Here is a 20,931-nt window from a genome sequence, read left to right on the forward strand (position 1 = left end):
TATAAACTACATGCAAATTTTCCTAATGTCGAATGTAGACCCAAACTATATTTCTTCTCCTTGCTCCATACCCCACAAAGGCTCCTATAAATAAACTCCTAGAGGGCAGGGACACATCTGCTTGAAACTTCATTATGTTTTATAGGTCTTCACCAGGTTCTAGGATGGAGGGCCTGATTGGGGAATAGGGCTTCCCTGGAAATACATACAAAGATTGTATTTCTTTATTTCACAATCCTTGTCCTTCTTGATAGCTTTTGATATCATTACCACATGAAAGAATTTTCCTTTAATCTTCTTTTCAAAAAGTTTACTTTCGTAAAAGCAAATGACATCCATAATAGAATAACTACAACTTTTGATATTAAAAGAGACTAAAGAACAAAACCACAGCCAAAATATATATATATATGTATGTGTACACATATATGTACATACATCTCCCAAAACTTCTTATGTAGCTGGGGTTTTGTCCAGTCCTGCCTGGCCCATGGTCAGGACAAATCTCTCTCACCCGCCAGTCCCACAGCCGCTCAGACCCAACCAAGTAAACACACAGAGACTTATATTGCTTATAAACTGTTTGGCCTAATGGCTCAGGCTTCTTGTTATCTAGTTCTTATATCTTTTTTTTTTTTTGGTTTTTCGAGACAGGGTTTCTCTGTGTAGCTTTGCACCTTTCCTGGAACTCACTTGGTAGCCCAGGCTGGCCTCGAACTCACAGAGATCCGCTGGGCTCTGCCTCCCGAGTGCTGGGATTAAAGGCGTGCGCCACCACCGCCCGGCTTAGTTCTTATATCTTAAATTAACCCATATCTATTAGTCTATAAGTTGCCACATGGCTCGTGGCTTGCCGGGAACCTTACATCTCGCTTTTCATGGTAGGCAGCTGGCAGCGTCTCTCTGCCTCAGCCTTCCACCTCCCAGAATTCTCCTCCTTCTTGTCCCTTCTACCCTATCCTTCCTGCCTGGCTACTGGCCGATCAGCATTTTATTTATACAGAGCGATATCCACAGCATTCTCATACATCTTACCATCCATGTTTTCATGCTGCACAGAGAAGACAACACGAAGAGATGAAAGAAATTTCCATGTATGAGCTCACGGAGATTTTGGGCACATGTCCTCATGTGTTAATCTAAGGGAAGGGATAAAGTCACCTGCTGGGGTGAGCACAGGAAATTTGGAAATGAGCTCCCAGGTGCTGTATGTAACGAAGAAGTTGGCACAGAGGTATGAAGACAGACACAAAAGTGGAGCTCGCTGAGCACTAAAGGGGTTATAAACAAAGGACAATGACAGTAAAGATCTGCTGGAAAAACATTGTTGAAGTACTTTGGAGAGGAGGACGAGAGGGCAGGGCACTGCTGGGCGGGGATGCTTTGACACAGTAACAGCGCCAGAGGCAAGGCAGAGAAACCCGAACTTGCATTTTGCTTCCATTAAAGAATTGCAGAACCATATAATTTTGGAGCCAGGAGAAATTCTGGAATCACTTAGTCCCGCCCCCTTGTCTTTGTAGGACAAGGGGAGATGTGGAGATACATTAAAGCGACTCATCTGACATCTCCGGCAAGAGAAGACAGAAGAGGGGCAGAAAAAATAACAGTGGGAGGGAGGGAGAGGCAGAACTACAGAGCCCAGGCCGCTTCAAAGGCACGTGTGTTGGGGGTTACTTAGACTTTACATCCAGGGTGCTGAGCGCTGATAGGCACGACCCTAGGAACCCAGACAGTAACACTGAGAAATTATACATCATGGGAGATGTGCCCAGAGATGGGAGAACAGCAAACCATGGCCAAAAATTTAAAAGGGAGAAAGCAAGTTACAGAAAATCTAAAGGGCATGCTCCTTAATGCTAATTGCAAACCAAGGTCTCCCACAGGGAGCAGTGGAGGGGACTGGTTTAAGATGAGTACCAGGCACTGGTGACAAATACAGAGTGCGAGAATAAGATTTAAAAGATAGAGTTGCCAAGGAGAGCATTTTCTTTTGATGCATCATCAGCCCCGGCTGATTGTAGCTTTTGAACAGTAAATGCTACCTGGATTCCTTAGGAAGCTTTTGAAGCACAGCTTAAATGAGGAAGAGTGACTGCTGTGACCTGAGGAAGTCCTTCATCTAGGAGCACCTGGTTAGGAAGTGCCTTCTGGCAGAATGGGAATGGGGTGCATTGCCCCAATACTGAGAACCAGGAGTGACAGACTCCTGGGATTGCTGATATGAAGAATAAGCAATGATATCAGAGAGCCCAGGTGACTAGCAAGAGGCTGGGCTGCCTGGGAGGGAAGAGTAGTCAGGAGGTGTATGATCCTGGCTCCTTTAAAAGCAGCAGGGGTACCATCTTGAGGTCAGCACAGCTAACAGTGGAGTTGCCTAGCATCTCTTCCACCTAATATATATTTATAGAATATCTAATGCTTTAGGGATTGTATTAGGGCCAGAAATACGGCACAGTGCCTGCCGGGAAATCTCAGTGAAAGCAAGGAATACTCAATTCTAACTAACCATCACGATCCTTTCTTGGTTGAAGTCAACACAGATCACTGATGGGTAGAATGTCAGAACTGAGTTAGAAAATGGACACAAGGAAAACATGGCACCATGGTATGTGTAAGAACAACAGTCCTGAGATGTACTGCTAAAGCTGGTATCATAGAAAATTGAGAGAACAGCAAGAGTTTTAGCATGAGAACTAGTAGAAATATACTTTGAGGAGCATTGTAAAAAGAGCTTCAGGCAGGGAACAGCTGATACTCTCTATTGTAGTTATTGCAGTGATCCAATGGAACCTGGCCCGGATTCGTGCAACACAGCAAAGAGAAAGCACAATGGAGCAGAACCCTGTTCAGAAGAACATTGGACTCAACAGCGAGAACTATCCCAGGCTCACTGCACTGCACAGACAAGAGAGCCAATGCTATTTGTTCTCTTGGTCCTGTTATGTGGACAGGGGAGGCAGGAATCTCAAGGCTACTTTGACTCACTGGTGTTTAACGTGGTGTACACGCCCTACATCAAACAACAGTAATAGATGGAAGACTAAACTCGAACCTATAAAAGGGAGTTCCAGGTTTGTTTTATTTCATTTATTTTTACTCACTTCTACACACCTTGGGAAGGTTACCAGTTAACTAGGGACTGGACCTAAAGCAAGAGAGAGGATTGTATGAGGCACTTCCCTCGCTACAGAAGAATGGTAAGGAAGGAGAGGTCTCCAGCTAAGTGAGAATCACATTTGTATTACACTGTTGTAATTGGTCACGTGTGGCCTATGAGTACAGTTGTCATGGCTTTATATGCAAAGACTTGCATGCAATCCATCTTGAAAAGAACACCCTTTCCCATGTCTCAGATTATTTGTTTCATCATCCCCAGTAAAGCAAAGATGAGGCTGGGATGAAATTAGACCTGGGTGTGCTCTAGTTCAGCCATCTTAGGTGCTGTGGCTGGCACCTGAGATGGGGACATTTCTCTCCATGGGGAAAAGGTAGGGCTGGCAGTTACCTGTTTCCTGGACTCAGAATGAGCCCTTAGATGTGATGTCAGTCTAAAAGACATATTAGGTTTTGTGAACCCAACACATAAAAATGTATGTAAAAATGAATGTAACATAGGTTTGTGACAGTTTTGAATATATGTGGGGCATTTACCCACCAACTCCACGGCTCCCCAGAGTTTTCTTGAGTGTGAGCAGCAGGAAATATTAGGTAGAAGGACTTAGATGGCGGAGATAAACAGACAGAAAATAAAGGATAGCCTCAAGAGGGCCTGAAACCTTTTCCAACAGGCCCTGTCTTTGCCCCAGGGTATTTATAGAGATGCCAAGGGGTGGAGCAAAAGACCTCAACCAGCACAGCCAAGTGCAGACCATCTCAGACACCTGCACTCAGGCCCGTGGTCCTAATCATCCTCTCTATGTGGACCTGCTGGGTAAAGCCAGGAGGAACCTGAAAACGGGCTCCCACAAATATATCTTGAAAATATAACTTGCATACATTGGTTTAGATAAAATATATTACAAAATTACTCAGCTTTTCTTTTTAAGGAGAGTACTAAAAATGTTAAGTTACAAATGTGGTTTATGTTGTATTTCAGTGAGGCCCGGGCTTAAGGCAGATGACCTCACAGCCTGCGTAGAGTGGCTCTGGTCTAGTGTTTGGATGTTTCATTCACAGAAGTAAGTCGCATGAATTGTAATTCGGTGGTGGTAATCAATACACTGATCTGTAATCCCAGCCACACAGAAGAAAAACAAACCACCGGAAAATGTGTTCTCTCTTTTCATGGAGTAACAAATAGTTTTCAGTGATGTTTCTTAGTTGCTGTTTAAAAAGGAACCAAATATTTCAATCTACAGCTTAGGGATTTAACCAAACCCATGAACAGATAGTCTAGACAGAAGCCTCGTGATTCGAAAGCAGGTCAATGAGAATGATGTTATTTATCAGAGAAGTTGTGTTATATTTACTTAAAACAACACCAAGTCACAAATAGTAGGGTAAAGTACATTATTCTAATATAAAGCTAAATCAAACGACGGGATAAACAGAGCCACTGGGGTTTTCCATTGAGCGGGGTGTGGTGGGAAAAGTAGATGACTTATATTTATAAAACTTTTCTGGGCAGGCTTCTAGCAGAGGTTTGGGGAAGAAATTCAAATTTATACTTATTCAACTGCGGAGACCTAGCATGTTGCTAAGGTGCCAGAGCCTTCCCTGTGCAGCCTCGGGTCAAAGCAGACACTGATGCAGAGAGCAGCAGTCAGAACATAGACAGCAAGGGAAGGCTCGCCCTTTCTTCCGGGAAGCAGAACCTACAGCCTCAGGAACGTCCCAGTTTGTACCGAAACCAGGTTGCTTGCCATCTCCATGACAGGGGGAAGTGGCAGCTGACACTTGGGAGGTTAGAACACAATTTGCTGCATGTTTATTTTGAAAATCAGAATCAGCTAAGCATTGCCTTGCAGTGGTTGGAATCCTGGGGAGCAATGTCACCTCCTGCTTGTTAGACATGCAGAACCTGGGGCCCTGGCAGGCCTGGAATCACAGTCTCCTTCGGAAAACAAGTCCCAGGTGGTCTGACTCCATCGGGTGGGAAAGCCAAGCTCACTGGGTAGCTAAGCATCCTCTCCAGAAACAGACTGCCTCCTTCCAGCTGCTCCTGCACTGTGTGGAAAACCCCACGGAGGCCCACCACCTTCTGCCTCCCTCTTGGCCTATGAAAAGAGCCCGGGAGTGCAGGGATGCTGGCTGGAGGCAGCTTTCAACCCATCCCTGGTCAATTAATGCAGCTTTTAGCTGCAATTATTGGACATCACTGCTCCCCAGATGATGCTGGCATCTGCAGACAGGAGGTTTTGCTCCCAGCCCTTCAAGGGGGCAGGCTTCCTTTCTCGAAGAAATCCCTATTTTCTTTCCCTTTGCATCATTCTATTTTTACGAGAATGGAAAAGCTTTGAATTATCAGTTTTTCTAAAGTGAACCTCGACTACATCTCTGAAAGCAGAATGTATTTGCCATTCAGCTGCCCGTAATTGTAGAAAGAGCTGACCTGGGGGCTATTATGCAGCAGAGTGCTATTACTTTACACAAGGAAAGGTTTTTCTTTCTTTTTTCCCCCCCTGGGGTGGGGGGGGTGTCTTTATACACAAGGAAGAAAAGACTCCAGATAATAAAACAATTTTACAGAGAGAAAAATAATTTCTCAAAAGAGCACCAAAGTCAACATGGCACAGTGGTTAAGTGTTGAGGCTTTGAATTTTGAATTCAGGCTAAGTTGGTAGAGACTGTGGTCCACCTGGGACACGGGGCCAGCCCTCCTCCTCTCTGCAGCCCACCTGACTCATTTGTATCTTGGTACCAACAGCAACACCAAACTGATTAAGAAGATTAAATAATACACAAAACAGCAAATGCTTAGCAGCCGTGCATTCCCAACAATATGATAGTACTTGTAATTCATCCTATTAGCCATTCATTTGATTTATTAGCCAAACATTGCAATATCAGGTAAGCTAGATGGTTTAGCTGGTAAGGGTGCTCATGGCCCAGCATGAGGACTGAGTTCAATTTCTGGGACCCCCAGAAGGGAAAGAGAGAACTGACTCCTACAGGTTGTCCTTTGATAGCTGCATGCATGGCACACTCTGGTTTCTGAGTTACAAATATAATTGTATTTAACTAAATACATAGAGCCAAACATAAGAAAAACAACTCTGAAAACAGGCTAAAAATCTGATGTTAGTTTTCCTTTTAGGTCAGGAAGAAACTGCCGCGTTTATTTGGGAGGAGGACATAATAAAATCATGTCGTTGCCAACACACAGGCTCCGACCTTCCCCACTGTAAGGCATGTTGAACCCAGAGCAGACTTGTTCACTTCAGGCTTGTGAGTGGCCTCATGGGTGTTTCACAGGTTGAACAACCCCCTCCCCCTCAAAAAAAAAGAGGTTGGAGAAAAGGGAATGAATTAACTTTTGACTAGGAGGGGAGTTAAACTCTGGTACAGGCTCTGCAGGGGGAGCTTCTGGATTCCTGTCTCTAGGGAACCCTTTGAACAGGACGCATGAACTGTCTATACTGGGAAATCTGCGTCCTAAGTCCAGAAACAGGGAACTGGCCTGAACGAACCAACCGATAATATGCCTTAATGCTAATGATTTGTCACTGGCTAGAACCAACTTCCTTGCAACTCAGAGGCAAACAGACTTGGGATTCTTTCATCCTGAGATTGATTCCTCACTCCACTCCACGGCTGCTCAAGGTTGTGTTTGCCATCCCTGGGGTTTACACTTGTGTATTTCTTTCTGTACCTCCCCACTAGGTTATTCTGTCTCTGAGGCTGGGGCATTGGGATTACACATTACACAGGAGGCATTCCTATGGGCCAGTATAGAGTACTGGCCATTGGCTGGACGCATGGGGAAGCATTAAAGGAGCCTTTGATATCCTAATCACCAACTTCTAAGTAACTCATTATTCATTTGTCCGATATTTATTGAGTTAAGCTATGACAAGTAATTTTTAAAAAATATTTTTTACAGCATCTTCTATGCACACAGCATAGCACAGAACACAAAGAAAACTGATCCCCAGTGAATCAGCCTAGGGTAGAGCCAGATGCATAAAACCCATGCTTCCGGCACCAAGAATTGGAGACTTCAGGGGGACCCACTTGGGCTCAAAACAACACAGGGCGATTTTGTGTGTGTTCCTAGCATTATAGAGGCTTCTTACAAACCCCACGGGTTCTGCCTACTCTAACTCACAACCGTACAGCACGCAGGTAGGAAATTAAATATGCCTGGTTACCTGCCATGAAGGTTTCAGTCAAGATTCCCTCCATAAAAAAACACTTTCTAGTCCATTTTCCTACTTGGCAGCTTTTCCTCCAAAGGAATGTCCCCGAGGCTACTGCCACAGTTCTGCACAGTGTGGAGCAGGCTGGGTTTCTCTCCTGGTGAAGGCCTCTTCCCTAAAATGCTTTTGGTAAACACAAAGGCCACCACATTCAGGATTTCTGTTTCAGTGTGCAAGTGACTAGCCTAGAAACATAATTCTTAACAGCTTTTCTCCAGTAACTCTGACTGTTTAATTAATCTTCAGCCATTAACCATTCATTTAAAATGCCACTTACGAAATCTTAATTTTGCACATTATCAGCTGGTTCACAAATAGCTAGCCATGAGCAGAAGTGTAATGATCTCCCTCCTCCTGCTCCTCAAGCTCACCAAGCTTATAGCCAATTTTGGCTTCTTAATTAACCATATGCATATTAGCATTTAAAATTAAATGACAGTTTTTTTTTTTTAAGAATTAATGTGCAGTGAAATGTTAGCACTAACATCATTCTGCCTTTTCAAGGGTCCCAAACTGTGACTGGCTGGGCCAGGGCCATTCTAGGTGCCCTGTGATGACACCCATGGAATTGTCCCTTGCCTCAGTCAAGTACTCATAAATGAATGCATTCTTTTTCAGTTTCTATTTATGCGTATGTGTGTGTGTATATCTGTGTGGGGGTGGGGGATGGGCGGTGGAGGGTAGGGATTGGAGGGGGTAGTTCTTGAGAAGGCCAGAACAGTATGTCCAATCTGCTGGCATTGGAATTAAAGGTGGTTGTATGTGTCTTGACATGGGTGCTGGGAACTGAATTCTGGTCTTCTGGAAGAGCAGCAAGTGCTCATAATCACTGAGCTCTCTCTCTAGCTCCTTGGGACCTCATCAAACTGAAAATTTCTGAACATCAAAGGAAATTGGTTAGGTGAAGAAGAAACCTGCAGAGTGGAAGAGAGTTTGCCATATATATATGTGATATCACATATCACATGATATATATATATATATATATATATATATATATATATATATGACAGAGGGATCCAGAAAACAAAGACTCATTTTAAAATGAGCTATAGATCTTAACAGAGTTCTCAAAAGAAGAAATAAAAATAGCTAAGAAATATCTTTAAAAGTGTCCAATATCCTTAGCAATTAAGGAAATACAAATTAAAATAGATTGTGTCTTACCCCAGTTAAAATGGCTAAGATCAAGAAAACAACAGACAACAAATGCTGGCCAGGATGTGGGGGAAGGTAACGCCTCATTTACTGTTGGTGGGATTGGAAACTGGCGCAGTCACTATGGAAATAACTGAGGAGAATTCTCAGAAAGCTGAAAGGAGTTCTGCCATGTGACCCAATGATACCACTTAGCATATGCTCAAACAACTTGGCATCCTACTTCACACATACTCGGTCATGTTCACTGCCACTCTATTCACAATAGGAAATGGAGACAGCCTAAGTGTCCTTCAGCTAATGAATGGATAATAACGAAATATGATACATATACACAAGAAGATTCTATTTAGCTGTAAAGAAAACAAAATCATGAAACTTGCAGGTAAATGGATAGAACCGGGAAATATTATACTGAGTGACATAACCACACCCAGGGAGACACATGCTGCATGTTCTCTCTTATTTGTGGATTCTAGCTCAGAATTTGTAGATTGGGGCATAGAACTGAAGTAAATACAGGAGCCAGGAGAGTAGAAAGGGACCAGGAGGAAGGGGGTATTCTAGAGAGGGATAGATAGGACACAGGTCCTATGAAGGAGAAGGCAGGAAAAACAAACAGGGGAGGAGAGAGGGGAGGTGATACAGAAGGAGAGAAAGAAAGGATCACTAAGCATATTTGAGAAAGCCATAGGGAATCACTTATTTTGTAAGATTACTTTAAAAATGCATTTTAAACATATGTGTATAAATAAATAAATAAATAAATATACATATTAAATGCAAGAAAAGGAGCTATAATACTAAGGGTATTTGAAAATGCCATAGGTTGATATATTATTATTATTATTTTTTTTTTGGTTTTTCAAGACAGGGTTTCTCTGTGTAGCTTTGCGCCTTTCCTGGGACTCACTTGGTAGTCCAGGCTGGCCTCGAACTCACAGAGATCCGCCTGGCTCTGCCTCCCGAGTGCTGGGATTAAAGGCGTGCGCCACCACCTCCCGGCGATATATTATTTTATAAGCTTGCTTAAAAATACAAATGTGTGTGTATTTTTTAAATAAATTTTGTCATACAGAGTAATAATGTTCTACCCAAGAGCCACAGAGTATCTAACAATTCCCTCGGTACCAGGCATGGACAACTCCCTTTGAGTTGTTGGGCAGGGGGTCCGACAGACCCAAACAATATAGGCTGTTGCCATTGCCTCTGGTTTCCCTCCAGGACTCCAGGACTTACCTCTTGAAGGTAAGAGCCTCTCTCTGAAGACACCACACTCTGGAAACCCAGCCAACTACCTTAGAGGAGAACCTGCCCATTTCCTAAATCAGCGTCACTTCTAACTGTGTTCTAAACCCTTATCCTTCTCACCGCAGGTAACTGTGGCTCTCACCCCTCAGCAAAGAAACTTCCTTCCTGTAGCAGACAGAAACTATCCCAGGAAGCCCAAACTGGTCAAAATGTAGAGAATAAATGACCTTGGGATGGCCAACCCCAACAGGTGCATCTACAGTGCAATGCTATTTAAGGTCCTTGATCTAACTTTTTTGCATTTATGTTTAAGAGTAAGATTTATGTTTTGTTTTTGTTTGTTTGTTTGGGGGCTGCTGGTTATATCCAAGGCCTTGTGTAGTTAGGCAAAAGCTCTATTACTGAACTACATATTCAGGCCACATGAAAGAAATAATTTTCAGTGGATTATTTATTTGATTTGATTACATATTTTTTTTGGGAGTGGTCCAAAACAATATTCTGAGCCCACTCCCCCCCAAAAAAACATTATCAACTGGTATTGAGATGACTTTTTCTCTAACTAGAATTCTGATTATTCAAGTCCACTGGGAAGTTCACTTGTACTATTTCAGGTGTTATCTGGGATCAAAGTTCAGTGAAAATCCAGGTACAGGTTGCTCACATTCACTCATCACAACACATAGAAGACTTTATATCATGAGTTCCAGTATGGGTCACATTTGGAATCTGATGGATTGCTTATACCAGAACCAGCTTGAATCTCCCAGGTCTATGGGTCTTTGTTTAACTTAATAGGGCACAGTGTGAGATGCTTCCAGATTGTATGTGTAGTTTAGGGAGAATTATGTCATCTCTATTTCTTTCCTTCCTTCCATTTTTGAGACAGGACTGGGGATTAAACCTACAACCTTATGTGTGTGGTGGTTTGAAAGAAAATGGCCACCAAGGGAATGGTTCTATTAGGAGACGTGGCCTTTTTGGAGTAGGTGTGGCCCTGTTGGAGGAAGTGTGCCACTGTGGGCTGGGCTTTGAGGTGCTGTGGAATAATTCTCTTGTACACTGTAAAGATTTGTCACTTGAATTGGTTTAATAAAATGCTGATTGGCCAGCAGCCAGGCAAGAAGTATAGGTGGGGTGACCAAACTAAGAATGCTGGGAAGAGGAAGAGCATAGAGAGGAGTCCCCAGCCAGACACCGAGGCAGCAAGATGAGAATGCTGTACTGAGAAAAGGTACCAAGCCATGTGGCTAGACATAGATAATAATTATGGGTTAATTTAAGTGTAAGAGCTAGTTAGTAATAAGCCTAAACTACTGGCTGAACATTTATAATTAATATTAAGCCTCTGAGTGGTTACTCAGGAACTGGTGGGTGGGAGAGAACCATCTGTGTACATTGAGGTCTTACATGCTCAAGCTAGGCCTACTGTGACAGTCTTCTTCTGCTTGCCTGTGTATCAAAATGTAGAACTCTCAGCTCCTTCTCCAGCACCATGTCTGTCTTCAGGCTGCCATGTCCTGCCATCATGATATTAGACTAAACCTCTGAAACTGTAAGCCAGTTCCAATTAAATGCTTTCCTTTATAGGAGTTGCCATGGTCATGGTGTCTCTTCACAGCCATAAAACCTTAAGTAAGACCTGAGGCAAGTACTCTACCACCAAGCTACAGCCCTAGCCCACATTTTGAGGAACTTAGGAATGCTTCGTTTCTTTTATCCAAATCCAGAGAGTCTATGGAGAGATGATGTAAATAAAGAATCTCAAATGAAAGTCATGTGGCATCCTTAGTCAAGCTCCCCGTGCTTGGAACGAGGAAAATTTTCCATTAAAAATGTTTTACAACATTATGAAAGTGAAAATGGAGGAAGATAGTAGGCTGCTTTCTGAATCATAATGCGAACTGAGGACAAGCGCCTTTGAATTCATTAGATGCTGGGGTAGGTGACATGCTGGTGGGTAAGAGCCTCATTTGGTTACATTATACCTGTGCAAATTGCTGAAGCTAGTTTAGGCTGAGAACGCCTGTGCAGGTGGCAAAAAAATTAAAACTGCAATTAGGAACAGAAATGCACTGATTGACGAAAGAACTTTGAACCAAACACGCGCATAAACAATCTGCGACTCAGCAAACTCGGCCTTTTGTAATCCTGTTAGCATTTCAGCTTTGAAGCCAAATAAGTACTTAAAATGCAAGCAGATCTTGACTCTGCAATTTCTGGGGCTGTATTCCAGGAGAATGACAATAATTTATTCTTTTCCAAGGCCTTTCAGCCTGAAAGGAATCAAAAGAGCTTTCCAAAAAATAATGCAGAAAGTCTACTTCCGCAGTCGCCGGGCCAGAGCCACTCTGCGATTCCGTCTCTGATCAATTCATTTGACAAACATGTACTTGATCCCTACTGTGCCAAACACTGGGAAGGATGCCTAAGGTGAGTAGAACCCACAGAAAGTGTTTTTTCCTTTAGGAATGCTTTGCCAGTGGACTCCAGGCCAGCAGTATGTGGGCATCATCTGGCAGCTTGTGGGAAATGAAGATTTGAGGGGCTAAAATCTCAAAGGCAAGGAATCAGGAACTCTGAGTGAGGGACCCAGGGCTTTGGTGCACCCTTTGAGTATGAGAATCCTGGACCACGTAAAGGTGACCTGGCAACTGTAGGAACCAGCACTTGGCAAATTAGTAAGGAGCTTCATAGCCCTGAGAGTGAGTGACGGGGAAAGGGACAGGTTAAAATTCTGGAGCAATGGGTGCCGGTTCCTAGCTAACTTGAAAATGGCAGTTATCCTGAGATGTGATACTGAAGAAAGGAGGAAGCACCTGTGCCTACATCCATCTCTCAGTGCACCCAAGGGAGGGAAGAGCTGTGCAGACCAACTCATCCGAGCACCAAGCTTCTGTTCTTGTACCTAGAACCCACAGGGGGCCTTTGCTTCTTCTCCACATGCCATGCTCTTTCCACAGTAGGGTACCCACCATGGGCTCTTCTGCTGAGATGTCTTGTGCATCCATTTCACCCCCAAATTATTAAGTTCTAGAATCTTCCAGAGTCAACTTTAAATGCCACTTTCTCAACAAATATGTCTCTGTCTCCAACAGTATAAAAGTGTTCACAACATCCTGGGCCTCTCCTTGGCAATACTCAGTGAGTAGATATAATTAAATATTTAATATTTGTCTCTTCCAGAAGACCTCAAGTTCTCTTAAGGTAAGGCCTGCATCCTCATTTTACTGAATGAATATATACTGAGTAAATACAATTACTACTTTAGTAAATATTAGAGAACTCAAATAAGTGTGGAATCATGCTTCCTCAGCCTTAGCCTGGGATAAAAGGTGGTGTAATACATACCGTTGGTGGTTCCTATGATCCCCTATTTGTATATTTGTAGATCTTTCTGTTCCCAGCATTGTCCACCTAAGTGATCTAGGGCAGGGAATCTCAAACCACAGTAGTAGCAAACCCAGGAGGGAAAAGATGACTGAAACTTTCCAAGAAGTCACTGTGAATGAGTCCCAGTGCCACAGCTCTGACATGCATTAACCAGCTTAAGCCTCCAAGAACGCCACAAGACACAGATGTCCCTTCAGCCTCCTATTAAAGAGGCTCAGGGATGTTCACTGTACAGCCAAGGATCACAGGAGTGCTGGGGAGAGTATGGAAGTAGAGAATTGATTCTCAGCTTCAAATCCCATGTTACTGAATACTACAAGAAAGACAATGAACTTAAGAAATGGTAAGTATTTCAACTCTTCTCAAGAGACTATGTGATACACGTAAAATGTCTCAACACTGGGAAAATACAAAATACTCAAAGGATTCTATTAGTAATTGTCCTTAGCATGGTCACCGCCGCCGCTGCCGCCGCTGCTGCCGCCACCGCCGCCGCCGCCACCACCACCACCACCACCACCACCACCACCGTGACCTCTATTATGTTCCTAGATCCCAACCCCACTTGTAAGCATGTTTTGGAAATTCCTTTACCTGAGGTAGCTAAGTTTGGTGAAATATCGTCTTAAAAAAAAAAAAAAAAAGATCCAAAAGGAAATTTATGAACTGCATATCCTCAAAGCTGCATTTAGAGTCAAATGATCTGAAAAATACTACTGGAGTCTCCTGCTTTACATCTTTTATGTTTTCCAGTGGATTAGTTTTGAGCCTTGGAAATCACACAGACTCATAAAAAGTTCTTTCTGAGCCTCTAATCTGTAACCAAGCTTATCCTAGCAATTTGGTAGTGTAATGCCCCCCTCTACCACACACACATACAGACACAGACACAGACACAGACTCACACACACACACACACACACACACACACACACACACACACACACACACGGATCTAGTTTGCTTATCTTCCTTGATGTTTCTCACATGTTCCTGGGTAGATAGACGTATACACTTCTCGCCACCTTCACTAACACTGGATTCCTGCAGGAGTAAGAGGCTGGAGCAAAGCCACAGTGAGTAGAAATCCATGGCAGAAGACTCAGAAATCGACAAGGAAAGGGCTGGAGCTGAGCATCTCTGGATAAGTAGTCCTTTCTGGGAAAAATGAAGACATGGGCTCCAAGAGGAGGAATCAAATTGATTACTAATGTCTAATTACTTCAGTGGCCACTGAAATGTAAATGTGGCCAAAGAGTGTTTTAGTGATGTCATGGTGGGGAAAAGAACCTTTTGGGAAAGGGGCCAATGGAGGTTTCTGTTGTAACCACCATTGATTCCTGTTCTGCAGCAATTCAGTAAGAATGGCCAGAAAGGAAAAGGTGAACACCAGTGACCAATCTCTTCTACAGGTTTCCTCAAGTCAGTGAATATTTAAATTCAAATCCAAAATCATTTGTGAATTTTTCTCATGTACCAAGACTTACACATGTTGCTTTTGAACATCTCATTTCAATTCTTTTGTAGGCAATGCATGCATGTGTAAAGGTATACATGTATGTGTGTGCAAGTGTGGAGGTCAGAGGTCAACTCCCAGTGTCATTCATTGGGGGCCATCACAGCTCCTTTCCTTTTGTTTTAAGAGTTACAGATGGAGGGTTGGGGCTGTAGCTTACTGGTAGAGCCCTTGCCTAGAGTTACAAATGCATTTCCTTTAAAAATCCACTATGCCAATTCAAGGTTTTCTATGAACTTGAGGAACGGAAACCTTCACAGGTTTCATAATCTTTTGCTTATATGCTCCTGTTGTGAAGTGTGAGGGGGAAGCCCATTGTGCTGTTTCAGATGCCTGCTTAGCCTTTTCTGCTTCCTTGGAAGCCCCCTTAGCTCCCTCTATGGGAGCTTTCCCAGCATGAAGTGTAGCTATCATGGCTCCCTGCAATCTGACCGCACGTTGGACTCTGAATTTCCTTTAACTATCCCTCTTTGTGCAGAGCAGTTCAGTTTATCTGTGGAAGATTCCTCTTAGAAAGGAACATGGGTTGTCATTTGCAGTGAGAGACTGGAAATCCTTCCCATCGGTCCTGGATTGGCAACACCTGGATCTTGAACAGATCTTATAGTTGCTAAAACTGCATGGCTAGACTTCCATGGTGAAGGTTGGCTGGTGGGAAGAAAGAAAAATGGGGAATGGGCCACCTTATTATTTGCGACAGTGTCTCTCTTTAGCCTGGAGCTTGTCCAGTAGGTTAGGCAAGCTGGCCTGCGGCCTCAGAGATCTGTTTGCCTCGGTCTCCTTAGTGCTGATATTAAAAGTATGGGCCATTGTGCTTGCATTTTTAATATGAATTTGGGAGATGCTATTCAGGCTCTCATGCTTGTGTGAACTGACTGACAAAGCCTTCTTCCCAACTCTCTTTCCATCTCCTAACATCAGTGTTTACTAACCATATATTGATGCCATCATCTCTTAGTATTAAAGAGAGACAAGGAATTTCCACTTTTTGGTAATGGAGAAAGGGGCTTATTCTATTCTTATTCTTGTGAGAATAACCAGAAAAGTTGAGGGCTCTTGGGAAAAAAAAAACAAAAAACAAAAAACAAAGAACAAAACCACTTGAAGGCTTTGGATAACTCCCAAGACACTCAGGACCCAGAGGCCAAGATTGATTTGGAAGAGTAGGTAGGTAAGCATATTGAGTTGGGTCCAAAATTCTGTGGCACTTTTCTCTACAAGTCATTTGCTAATTCACAAATGGCACCGACTCAAATGCTGAGAAAATGATCTGGGTGCAATGACTGAGGTACTTGGAGGATGAGCAGAGATCTCAGCATTCTTGTGGAGCTGGAATTAGAAGCCAGAATTCATTTCTTCTAAGGAAGGAAGACCCCTGTAACAAACCCACGTTCTTAGGTACAATCCTGTATAGGATACACCCTAGGAGCATTAGAGTATTAGACTGTATGTCCTCAACTAGCTTCCATGGTTTTAGAAGAGGGCATGCAATTTTCCAAAGAGGGAGACCGTCAACAGTCCTACCTAGCCACTGAAACATATCAATGACCAATACGGCACCATAGCCCGATGGGTGCAGTAGTGGCATGAATATCTTGGTGGTAACCAACAGCTCTCCAATTGGACTTATGACTGCTAAACAAGAAGGATATCATGGCTGGTAACGGAAACCTAGCTAACAAGGAAGTGTAGTGCAATTATGGCTATTGGAGGAGAATCTACAACTACTAACTTACTAAACCAGCACAATCCCTAACAACAATCTGTAAACATTTGTTCTTATACCCAGAGATAAGTGTAGTTTTTACCCCTCATCAAGGAAACTTCTCTTTGCAACAGACGTAGACCACTACAGAAAAAAACAACCAATCAAAATGCAGAGTGTTGGAGCCCAGTCCTGCTGGATACAAATACTCCCACAACTAAGGCTCAGGGATCATTGAAGAAGAGGGGGTGGAAAGATTGTAAAAGTCAGAGGATTAGGCATTTTGCTGTAAGATTGTGTCTCCTACTAACATCAGAATCTATAACCCGTAAAACCTCACCAACATAATCATCCAAACTTGACCTGAACAAGGATGACACCAATGGACATGCCAAGCTGGACAGGGAAAAGCCCACGAGGCCTGGATCCTACACAAGGAACTTAGGCAACCGAGGAAAGTGGGGAGTGAGAGCGGTGGTCTTCCTCGGGAAAGAGTGTACCAGTTGGTTGTCTAGTACCAAATGGTCAGCCCTGAAAACATACATACAACTAAAATACATATAAGTAACATTTAATGGACTCAGGCTATATTTAGTAATAAATACGCATATACAAATGGATGCTAGCATGCAATAACAATTATTGAAACAAAGTGGTCATGAATTTGAAGGAAAGTAGGGAAGCATATATGAGAAGGGCTGGAAGGAGGAAAGAGAAGGGAGAAATGTTGAAATAAAATTCTAATCTCAAAAATTAAAAAAAAAAAAAAAGACTATCCTCAGAAGTAAAACCTAGCTGCTGCCTTTGCTATTACAGGACAGATGAAAGTCTACTCCAACTGTCAGGCCAACAGTAAATCCTCCCTAGAGAAAGACAGCATCAGCCTTAGACTATTTCTACAGCTGTTTAGGGGCTTGGTCTATCATTTCTAAGGCAGGGTCTGAGACAGAAACAAAGGAAGAATATTTGCAGAGATAACACCATTTTTTAAAAAGCTCATAAGGACATTAAGCCATAGATTTATGAGGCTGTATATATCCTACCTGATTTAAATACTGCACATATAACCTCACAGCACAATACACACATGCACACATATGTACATACATGCCCACACATATGTACACACACATCCAAATTCACATGCATATGCATGCGCACACACATACTCACACATGTACACATGCACACACCACATCCATATATGCACACATGTATACACAGGCACATACACACAAATGTACACATACATATATACATATCCACATTCACATGCACATGTATGACACACACATACTCATATATGTGCACACATACAACCACATGCACACATATCTACACATATGCACAGACACATGCACACATATTTACACGCATGCACACACATGCACATCCCAGAAAAACTGCTGAAATTTAAGGTCAAAATTGAAGAAGTTAAAAAGAGCAAGACACATTTCAAAGGTATGACAGCATTCTGACAACAGACTTTTTATGAAAATATTGAGAGCTAAAAAACAATGGAATTATATCAAAGAAATGCTAAAAGTCACAAATTGATAAAACTGAAGAGACAAATAATTTACAACCATAGGGCAGAGAGTCTGTTCTGTGATCACAGAAGAATAAAATGAGTAGTCAACAATAAGAAGATAATAGAGAAAACCCTAAAACCAAACAGCAGATGTCTAACTCACAGGTCAAAGAAGAGTTCTCAAGTTAACTTAAAAAACCTAATAAATGGCAAATATACAGTGTATTGAAATATATGCAATATAGGTAAAGCAGGGCTGAGGGGGAAATTTAAAGCTAATCATTACATCAGAAGAAAGTCTTAAATCAGTATTCCCCCTTCCATTTAGAGAAACTAGAAAAAGGAGACACAAAAACAAACCCAAGCAAAACAAATAGAAAGAAGGAAAAAATAAAAAGGAGGAATCAATGAAATTAGAACCAGAAAAATAATGAGGAAAAAAAAAGCTGGTTCTTTGAAAGGTCAATAAAATTGTCTGACTTCCAAAACTTCCAAATAAAACAACAAAAATTAACAAAAAGAGAAAAAACACAAGTTTCAAATATCAAGAAGGAAATAGAATAACACCACTGACCCTGTAGATTAATAAGGTGATGAGAAGCTGGGCGGGGGGGGGGGGGGGGGGGGGCTGTTAGTCTGTAGCCTCAGAAGACAGTAAGACAATACCCTATCAATAGAATAAGAAAGACACTATAGATAACTACTCCATAATGTAATTTGGATAAAAAATGGATCAACTCTAGAAAGTTTAAAACTACCATAATTCACACAATACAACATAATTTGAACAGACAATTATGAAGGTCTTTGAATTTATAATTGAAAGCCTCCTAAAGTAGAAATGTTAGGGTTCTGACAGTTTTACTAGAGAGATCTTGCAAAGGTTTAAAGAAGAATCAATGCCACTTCTATCTGCTCTTCCAGAGAAAGAAGAGTGTGTACTACTTTTTCACTTATCCAGTGAAGCTTTCCCCACATCAAAATTAAAGCTGACATTAAAAAAAAAAAAACTCTGTAGTCCAGTATTCCTTATGATTTAGATGCAAAAGCTTCGCAAAAGATTAATGAGTAGTAAGTATGACAATAATTATATAGCACAACCAAGTGGGGTCCATTTAATTATGGTTGGTGCTCTGTTTGAGAAGGAATAAGTATAAATCAACATATTAACAGGCTAGAGAAGCAAATCAAATCACATGATTATATAAATTGAAGTAGAATATCACCTGGTAAAAACTCATTGGCCTATGATAACTCTCAGAAAACTAGGGATTTAAGGAGAATTTTCACAACATAAGAAAGATGCCAACAAATCCCTGCAGCTAATATTACAAAGGTGAAATCCAGGATGCTTTCTCCATATGACTAAATAAAAAAAGCAAGAGTCTTCGGTCTTTCCATTGCTGTTCAACATAGTCATGGGAGTTATAGCCGGTGCAATAAGACAAGAAAAAGGAATAAAAGGTATATAGAGAAGAATGGAAGAAATAGAGCTTGTGTTCACATAAAAGCTGGGAGAGAGTCATGTCTCCCGTTTCTGTAATACCCACAACATGAATTACAGTACATTTGTACCATGAACTACTACCCAACAACACAAAGTAAAGGACTTTTGATAATGACAATGATGTGGGTGGATTCAAAAGCATTACAGTGTTTGAAAAAAATGTCAATCTCAGAAGGTCATAGTCTTCTCTATTTTCCTAATTCCATTTTTGAGCTATGCTACTTAGGGCACAGTTAGAAAGATGTGAAATAGATTGGTGATTACTGAGAGGCATGGATGGGGGGGTATCTAACTATAAAAGGGAACTTGAGTGATTGCTTTGTGGTGATGGAAATGGTTCTTCATTCTGATTCCAGAAGAGGTCACCCATATCTGCACACAGTTTAGCCCAATATCAGTTCTCTCTTTTGATATTTTGCTGTAATTATACAAGATAGAATCACTGAAGAAAAAAAAAAACAGTGAAAGGCATAATAAACTTCTCCTTCCAACTTCAATTCACCATTAAGGACCCACAAGGGAATTAACAAACAGTATTTTTATGAAAATGTCTTGCCTATGCAGCCCTAAGGGGCCTCAGTCATGACCTCTGTGCCTCAACCTTCCAAGTGCTGTGACTGGAGACATCTGTCACTCTGCTAGCTTCTATGGAATTAATAATAATTTTAATGACAGAATGGTATAAAATCTCAGGGATTGCTCCATGTAAAGATGCTGCTTACTAACTAACTACACAATGATATATATACCCTGTTTATATATGCAAACACATTGAAATCCTAGGAACAGCATTCTCCTGTAGGTATTGTGCTTATGCCCATTTATAGACATGGCCATCAAGACATAGAAGGTAAGTGATTTGTTTAAAGTTATACACATGGGGTTGGGGATTTAGCTCAGTGGTGGAGCGCTTTCTTAGCAAGCACAAGGCCCTGGGTTCGATCCTCAGCTCCATAAATAAATAAATAAATAAATAAATAAATAAATAAATAAATAAATAAATAAATAAAATTATACACACGCCGAGTAGCAGAGCCAGTCCCCCCAAATACATTTCAGCTTCAGGATCTATGTTCAGCCTCTTAACTTCTCTCTTGTACATAGGTTCTCCTTCCCTGCCTGCACTTGTCCGTGTCCTGACTCTAAAAGTGAAAAGTAAATATTATTGATAGAAGTTCCTTTGACATCATGCTCACTACACCTACAGCTAGCATGTTTTCAGGGATCTCAGAGCGAGCTTGCCTGTGGGCTGTTCTTGATTCATATCTGACTCTAAGACTAAACTTCTCTAGAACACAATTGTGCTTTTTTTGGCTTCCAGCGTCCAGTGCATATAACCAGAACAGTGTCTTCCAGTTCGGACTTCCATGAAGAATCTAACAGAGGAAAATAATGCTATAAGGTGATCTGGTCAGGATTTGGTCTAAGGAAGAGCCTGGGGTCCTCTACTAAACTTGACTTGACATAGAATGTCCACTGAGTAGGCACCAAAAAGTGTCCTTCTTAGTC

At 41.9% G+C, this 20,931-nt stretch overlaps 1 protein-coding gene across 1 annotated transcript in view; it reads right to left on the reverse strand.

Moving 5' to 3' along the window:
- The window catches only part of Pard3b (par-3 family cell polarity regulator beta), a 978,380-nt gene that overhangs the window by 130,749 nt on the left and 826,700 nt on the right, over window positions 1-20,931 (reverse strand). The gene's annotated exons all lie outside the window — the stretch shown is intronic.

The sequence above is a fragment of the Peromyscus maniculatus genome, chromosome 13 (assembly GCF_049852395.1).
Source record: "Peromyscus maniculatus bairdii isolate BWxNUB_F1_BW_parent chromosome 13, HU_Pman_BW_mat_3.1, whole genome shotgun sequence".
Taxonomy (NCBI): Eukaryota; Metazoa; Chordata; class Mammalia; order Rodentia; family Cricetidae; genus Peromyscus; species Peromyscus maniculatus.